The sequence below is a fragment of the Hipposideros armiger genome, unplaced genomic scaffold (assembly GCF_001890085.2).
Source record: "Hipposideros armiger isolate ML-2016 unplaced genomic scaffold, ASM189008v1 scaffold_45, whole genome shotgun sequence".
NCBI classification, from domain to species: Eukaryota; Metazoa; Chordata; class Mammalia; order Chiroptera; family Hipposideridae; genus Hipposideros; species Hipposideros armiger.
Genome location: NW_017731395.1, coordinates 3,659,502 through 3,668,237, shown reverse-complemented (window position 1 = coordinate 3,668,237; position 8,736 = coordinate 3,659,502).

Below are 8,736 nucleotides of genomic sequence, written 5' to 3'. Positions count from 1 at the left end.
CCTAGGTTCAGGTGTTGTGGGCACTTCCTCACCTGTGCATAAGGCCAACCCTGCCTGGGAAACATCACGCGCATCTGAACTACCCAACTTTTTATGGCTCCGTAAAAACCACCCCACACTTAGTGGCTTCTAATGACAATGATCTCTCATGATCCTGTGGTTTGGCTGGGCTCGGCTGGGCAGTTCTTCTGCCCTTTGTGGTGCTGCTGGGACACTCATGTGGCTGGACTTAGATGGGCACTTGGCTGGGGCTGGGACATTTAGGATGGTCTCATCCATGTGTTTTCAGTTAATGCAGACCATTAACTGAAGTGCTTCAATTCACCCTCATATGGCTTCTCTTCCTTCAGTAGCCCAGACTAAATTCCTAAGAGCATGGAGGATGGGTTCCAAGAGAGCAAAAACTGAGTTACTTCCACCATATTTTATTGGTCAGATAAGTCAAGGCGGCCCAGATTCAAAGGAAGGGGAGGTACTCCATCCCTTGATGAGAGGAGCAACATGGTCAGAGGAATTGTTGATGGGCATCATTAAAGATTCTATCACAATGCCTATTTATGGGTACTTGAGGTAATAACTCATGACTAGTACATGGGAACAGTTCACATCTACCTACTGCTCCAACTTTGCGAAATCCCAGAGAACAGACTGAAAAGCTCAGACCCAAAGTTTTACTCTTTTATGAGGGACTTGGCCTTTGAATGTCTCTAGATGGAATCGATGATGTTTCCTTTCACAGAGAATGAAAAGGAAACTCTGAGTTAGGGGTAGGTGCACAGTATACTTTCCCCAGAGTTTCATTCTGCCAAAGCAAAGATGTGACAACAAGCCCGGGCGCCCAATATCACGATGCTTTGGAACATCAGCGTTTGACAGATTTCCTCAGTTGCTCTCCAGCTGTTTCGGGTACAGTAAGCCCCAGCCTGCAGCTTCTGTTTGGTCCTGTGGGCACAGACTCAGGAAGCCTCCTAGCATTTCACTGGAGCCTCGGGGTGAATCAAAGATTAGAGGTCATGGCTAAAGAGACGGAAAACACAATTCCGTCTGCCAGAACCTTGCCAGCTCAGGTGCCACCCTTTCATGGGGAGAGTATTGTGGATTTAAAGGAGACATTTTGAGCACAAGGGTAACTTTGAATATCAGCCCCACCTCCATTCCCTTTCATAGATCAGATGTTCAGAAATCAAGATAACTGCGATCCACTACGCTGTCACATGCACTGAATGAGGAGCAAGAAAATCTACCCCAATTATTGAAAAGGAGATTTCTGGTAGATACCAGGAAGACGAGGTCAGCGGTTAAACTTTGGCACAGATGATCAAGCTATTTGGTCCACTTAGCAAAGCCTTAAGAACGTGAGATGTGATAGCTCCCTAAGTTGTCTTGGTTGATGGTCTGGCAGAAGTCAGAGGGAAGGATTTCCTGACCTTCCCAAATCATGGTGTGCACTCCAAGACTGATTCTGCTCCTGGTTGTCACGTTTGCATCCTGTCACTTTCATTCATCTGTGAAATCCAAAGATATTTGTGTTTATTTGCATTTAAATTGCTGTTGTCTGTGAATCTATGAAACCCCTGGGACTTTATTAGTGAGCTCATTAGGAGAGGCTGCCATGTGGAGGTGAGGCTGCCCACACGTGAAGCGGCAAGACAGGAGGGACTGGAGCGTCTGGGGGGCTTTCTTCCCAGGGGTTTTCTCTGAGACAAAGCAAGATTGCATCACAAGCAGTACTTCTGTGACAGACCAGGGAGACAGACCCAGTGCTGAATGAGAACACTCAAAATAGAAGATCATTCTGAATACGAAGTGCACTGGATTATCAAAGCTTGCTTGCAAATGAAAACTTGGCTTCTGCTTTTTCTGGCCAATTTTAATCAAAATAGCTTCACTCGTTTCTGCTCAGTGATCTGCCTTGCAGGGTGCCAGTTGTAAAGTTAGGATGGGGTTTTCAGCTCACCCCTTTTTGTCATGGTCGAGCAAGGCCTACAAGTGGTTCTGTCTGGATGGCCCATGTATGCTGGGGTTTTAGAATAACATTATTACTTACTGAGGACATTGGGACTCGTTAGGGTGTAGTGGCTCCGTTCTGGTTCTGGGCTCCTGTGTGCCCGATGATGCCTCTACGACCCTGAGCCTTGTTGCTGATCACTGCAAGCCCGTCCCATCCACAAGGAAGCCCCTTCTCAATTAAGGTCACCTAGTCCATGGGCAAGCCATCCCGGCCTTACTATCGCCACTCTGCATAACGAAGGTTAAGCCCATCGCTGCCCATGTTTTTCTAAGTGACTCAGGTGGGACGACACAGGTAGTTCTGTGTAGATTTCAATGTTCAGTAAAACCACTTCCTGTCAGACTCCTTTCTCTGCTTCTCGCCCCCCCCCCCCCCCCCCCCCCCCCCCGCCAAACCTGTGTGACCAATTCCTTGAATTCCCTTTGTTTTACATCTTTAGAGTGGGTTCCGTTTTCCTGGTTGGAACCTGGCTGATACGGGTACCCTGGAAGACAACTTACCCGGGCTCAGTCCCTGCCCTGTTCGCCTCTCTTCTCTTGGAATAGCTTTGTACAGAACGTGCAGGTAGAGTCAGATGGTGGCTCGAGTCCAGCCCGGGAAAAAAATGACCGGTTAAGCCATCTGGACTTAAAAAAGCTGGCATCTATCTATCCTGAATCCATTTTTTCATCTGAGATTGGGTCATTCATTCATTCATTTATTCAGCATATTTTAGAGACTCTTCTGTCTGCAAAAAACATTTCTAGAGGCCCAATTAGAGAGAAGCAGGATGTGGACTATGAAAAGCACAGATGCCTCTTTGGAGCCTCATGTCAAAATTTCCCTCCCCAGCTGTGTAGAGAGAGGTGCGGTCTGAGGGATCTGAGGGTGGGAGATCACAAGCTAGCTGTCCTCCCAGCGTCCCCAGGTTACTGATTGCTAGGGCTCAATGGCTCTGCTCAGTGCTGGTGGGTTGTTAAAAAACATGCACTCCAGCACAAGGTTGCAAAAAAACAGCGTTCCACGTTTTGTCCGCTGCAATGTGATTACACTCTGCTATCGACTGAGACATAGCCTCTCAAGCCAGTCAGCTGTGACTTCTGCAGGCCTCAGCATAAAATGGGCGGATGGCAAGTCCATTGGGGGCACAACCGAACGGTTTTAGAAATCTCTATTTCTCAAAATGAAATCGATGGATGGGAAAGACACACTTCCTCACAGAACAAGAGTCCTCTTCATTCACGACCTAACTGTTGCTGCTACTTGTCACACGCCCATCGTGAAGCCAGTACCATGCCGTGAGCTTTGCACGCGTGGTCTTATTGTGTCCCCACAGCTCTATAAAGTTTTTGTTAATCCCCATTTTACAGACGAAAAGTCTAAGCCCAGGTGATTTTCTATTATTTGACCCCAAGCGTGTGGCTGCGGAGTGGCAGAGCCGGGAGCCACGCCCACGCCCATCAGGATCTTGAGCTCGGCACTTTCCATGGCTCATCCCCAGGCTGCCTCTTAGTAAAAGTTGTATTTTCATGTTAGCATCCTGGGTTTCTGGGTCACATACCCACAGCGGGTCTGGAAAGCAGGCTAGTTCACTTTCACAATGCCAGAGCCAACACGAAAGAAGAAAGGGAGAAATCAGCGCTGGGAAAATTAAAAAAGAACAACTAGAAACAGGACCATGCCATGGGTCCTCAGTGGCCTTGGGGCCACTCGACTCTGCTCCTTCCTTTTGCAGGGACACTTGTGAGTTCATGCTGTGCCCAGGAAGAGCAGTGGGACACAGCAGAGTGGCCTGTGTGGCATCTCAAAGGTGGCCTGGGACGGGGTTCCACATGACTGGTGCGCTTGTGCTGCTGAAAATCCAGTGACATGGTGGACAACATGGACTCGAGCTGGACACCAGCTGTGCCGCTGGCTGGCCGTGCCCCTTACACGCTTTGAGCCTCTTTTCTATGTGTGTCAGCGAGGCTATCAGTGATTCTCCCATCATAGATTTATTGTGAGGATCAAATGAGGTAACATGCTAAGAACAGAGCCTGCACAATTAGTGCTATTTACGTGTTAGCTGTTCTTCTTATCATGTCTTTCTTATGTTCTCTGGTGACCAGAGAGCCCAGATGCCCTCTGTTGTGGACATTCCAAAAATGCCAGTGAATCAATCGTGACCCGTGTGGCCAAGGCGTGCTTGACCCCTGGACGATGCTGTAGGATCTCAACTCGTGCCGGCCCCTCTGGAGAAGGTATCCCCAAAGCTCCTTTTCTGTGAGTGGGACAGTCTTCAGGCCCAGAACCATATTGGGGTTCTAGATGCACCCAGAGCATCCTCTGACGTGGAGCTAAAATGTGATGTCCATATATTCTTCTTGAGGTTTCAGGGCGTGGCTGCGCTTGACACCCCAGGTTTCTCATTCAAACCCAAGGAAAAGAGGAAATCTGGCTAGTGGCAGGGGTGGGAACAGGTGGGGTGACCACTCACTGTGCACCCCACCATTTTCCTACCGCTTCCCCTCAGAGACAGGCCCTGCCTCACACACGGACGCCCCTGGGCTCACTCCTGTCCCCCACGAGTGGTCCTCTTCATTTCCTCTCTGTGACTTGCCATCTTTCTGCAATGTCCCGGCTGGCTCCAGGGCATTCTGTTTCCATTTGCCTCTTACCTGGCTAGTGTTTAACTATAGAGTAGAGTCAGCTCAAGAGAGCATTTTGGCAGTGGGGAGAGAGAAGGAGCCCCAGCGAGAAAACATCTTGATACAAAATCCATTTTTCTGTAACGTGTGGGGCTTCAGAGCTTCCTCTTCAGGTTGACATTTACACTGTATCTGTGAGAACGCCAGCGAGGGACTTGATGATGACACTGCATTTCTGAAGCCCTTTCGCAAGGTAGCTGAGGAGATGATTTATCATATTTATTGATTCCGATTTGGCAGCTGATGCCGGGGCCTGGGTCAGGGCACACACTCCGGTGCTTGGCTCGGGTTTGGAGGCCTCTGCCTTGCTTGCCTTTACCCCTGGACCCGCCTCCTGGACCCGCCTCCTGGACCCGCCTCCTGGGCCCGCCTCCCGGGCCTGGGGACTCCAGTCTGTATTAAGTGACAACCCCTCTGAGACTATGCGATGGACGGGCAGACTGCAGCTGGACCTCAGCCAGATGACATCACGTAGTTTCACTTCACTGTTTGCCCCAAGCGAACTGGGTCAAGTGTATTGAGGCAAAAAGGCCCTTGAAGCAGAAAGGATGAACCATAGGCCAGACCTAGATGAACCCAGGACCAGGCCAGTCAGCCAGGGGGCTGAGCCCTCACGTAAACCAAGCCCAGCTGGGGCTCCCACATAAGCCTCTTTAAAATGGCACATCTGGAAAAAGCATTATTCTTTCTACCTGCAGAGTGAATCTGCACAGGGACTAAAAATTAGAGCAAACCCAGGCTACTGAGTTGGCATATACGTATATAATACTCATATACCTTGGAAACTCCATCCTTATGAGTATCTTCTTAGTGCCAGTTTGGACTTGCCAGTGGAGATCTAGTTATAGGCTTATTTCAGAACTCATGAAAAAACTGGCTTTTTCACTCACAGCAAAACAGGGTGATAGGGATGGGATATCACATGTGCTAGTGATCACTGGCACATGGCTGGGATGGGAGAAAATGATGAGGTTGTGGATTGTCCGTGAAATAACAGAGGTTCAGTAGGTGAGTGAAGCACTGTATCAGAGAAACTAAAAATCCTGCTGTATTAGTTACCTCCTGCTGTGTAACAAGTAGCCCCCCAATTCAGTGGCTTAAAGCCCAGTCACTACTTAGGACCTCTCCTGGTTCCTGTGAATCAAGAATTCAGGAGCAGCTTGGCTGATAGTTCCTGCTTGAGGTCTCTCATGAGGTCAAGGTCACACTCAGATGTCAGCCAGACCACAGTCATATAAAGGCTTGACTGGACCTGTGGGGTCTGCTTCTAAGATGGTGGTCCATGCCCATGCTGGCGAGCTGGTGCTGGCCGTTGGTGGGAAGCTCTGCTTGAGTGTCCTTATGACAGGGCAGCTGGCGTTCCCCAGAATGGTCGATCCAAGAGTGAAAGCCAGAGGCTGTGGTACCAGCCTTAGAAGTCATACGCCCACTGTCACTTCAGCTGCATTCTATTGTGCTCACATAGGTCACCCCTGACTCAATGTGGGAGAAAACTGCACAAGAACATGAATGCCAGGAAGGGAGGATGGAGGGGACCATCTTGGGGGCTGGCTGCCATAGCTGGGGGAGGGGCTATTTGGAAATCCTGGCCAACTGGCCCTGAGGATGGGAGTGGTGGGGGGAGGGCAGAGAATAGAAGACGGAGATCAGAACAGGAACTTGGGGCTGGAGCCCAAACCACAGGCCAGCTTACTCATACTGTAGCGCAAAGCATGAAGCCATGCAGAGGACATTTGTCACCATAGGGCGCTTGCCAAAGAGGTGATATGACAGGTCGCAGTGTGGGCTGGACCCCAGTTAGATTAACTGGTGGGACCTGTGAGACAGGGAGGGTCCCAGGGTTCATCTCTGGGCCCGACTTGTCCAGGAAGACTTAGAGGGACTGTGGTTCAATGTGGAGCCCACTGGGCAGGGCTGGCACTGACTCAGAATCAGTCTCAGGAGTACAGTGGGTGTCTGTTCAGGGAGAATGGGGAATCCAGAGGCTGGAAAGTGGCCTAGGACGTTGCTGGGGTGGGCGGTGGGCTCTGCCTCGAGTCCTGAGGAGGCACAGGGCTGCCTACAGCCAGCTTAGGTTCTCAGCTGTGTGAGCAGACAAAGTCTCCCAGAGCGAGAACACTGAGGGTATGTAAGGATGCCCCAAACAGCCGCCGGGGTACCTTTCTATGCGCCTCCGCACACGGAGTTCGTCTCAGAAGTCCCCCCCCCTTACATTCCTACCCCAATCTCAACTTTGTAAAGTCCTTTCCACAATACCTCCTATGACCCTCAGAGCACAAGCCAAAGCGAGAGATGAGTTGGCATAACTAACATCACCAAACAGATGAGACAGTGGAGGCAACAAGAGGCAAGAAGACCTGCCTAGAATCACCCGGCCAGACCTAGCACTCTGCCCTTGGTCCCTACACCCCTTGAGCTTGATGTCAGTGCAGTAGCCCCACCTAAGCGCCAAGTGTCACATGCCCCTGGGAAGAAGAACCAATCTGGGGACCCAAACACTGGGGAGGGACCTCGACCCTTGCAGGGCGGCCATAAGGCCTTCCAGCCCCAGGTGTGCATGTTTTTATGATTTATTAAAATCTACCTCAGCATCGCTCCCTCAGCACACATCCTGCACATGGGCTCACTCCACCCCAGTTCTCAGCACGAGGGTCTCTGCAGTGGGTCCCCTGTTAGTCTCAGTGGGTCGTTCCTTGCTATCAAATTAATTGCCTACCATTCGCACTTGACTTTTCTAGCAGTCACAAATGCAGAGTGGGAAATGCATTGCATTCTAGGTGTGTTATTACCAAGGTCCTGTCCAGCCCAGGCTGTAGCATGAACCAGGTCATGACCACAGCCGCACCCTGGTGAGAGCTCTGGTGAGAGCAGTGTAGACACACACCTGGGTGGGTAGGAGTGCATGTGTTTCTGAGACTCCTGCAGAGCAGCGCCTGCCTTCTTTGTGGGATGTGAGGTTTGGGAGTAGACAGAGGAGCTGAGCGCGGTCAGGTTGGACTGGCTCCTCCGCCCCTGCAGTGAGGACTGGAGGGTGATAACTCTCTGTTGTCTGTTCCCCATGCAAAGATGTGGGGCTTCATGGCTTCCTTCTGGCTCAGTTGTAAGGGAAAGGATCTCATGGGGGCTTGGGGAAGAGCTGGTCTTCTCGGAATGCCTTCTAAGTGCCAGACACGAAAGCAGGTGCTTCCTTCAGAACACTTCTGTGGGGTGAAGGCTCTTGGCACATGGGGAGACTGGTTCCTGAAGGCAAAGCCATTTGCCCAGGACCCCACTGCTCACCAGCAGCTGGAACTGGGCTTTGAATGGAAGCCTCTATGAGTCCTCAGTTCACACTTTCTCCTCCCATGTTATGATACTGGGAAGGAGATCTGAAGTCTCCCAATGAAAGGAGAGCTTACCCCTTGTAGAAATCAGTACAGCAAAGTAGCAACTGAATGATCTGGAAAGAAAATTTTGTTCCAGCCAAGTTGCGCCAGTGCCCAGGGCAGGAGTGAGGCAGGTCCCCTGAAGGTAGTGGCCATGCAGGAAAAAGGGGCGATGTTTGCCGGGGGCTCCAGCATCTCAGGGTGGTCTAGTTTCTCAGTGAGCAGACTGAGCTTGGCCTCTTGTGGCGTGGGTGAAGTCTTTAAATTATGAAAATGTGGGTATGTCTGGTTTCAGCCTGACTTGGTAATTTGCTTAGATAACCTCTGTGCCTCCTGTTGGTGGCCCTGAGGGCCCAGATTAAGAGTTTTATGAACATCCTGCTGTGTTTCGTCTCTTATACCTTGGCATATCTATTTCACTAACCCAGATGGTGCCAATACCACACACATATCCTGCCAGGGCAAGGAATCGGATTAACAAGTATAACCAGGAAAACCACACCATTTCACTTGAGCAAAGGGGCTTGAACAGGAAGCAGGTAAATCCCCTCCTGCCGACACACGCATTGTCTCTCTTCCCTTCTCTGACATTAAGACTTAGATGCTGCCCCTGGTGCCAAATTGGGCACTGGGGGAACCCACGGGTCTTATATTTAGCTCAAAACACCCCTGAGCTATATGTGGGCTCCATCAC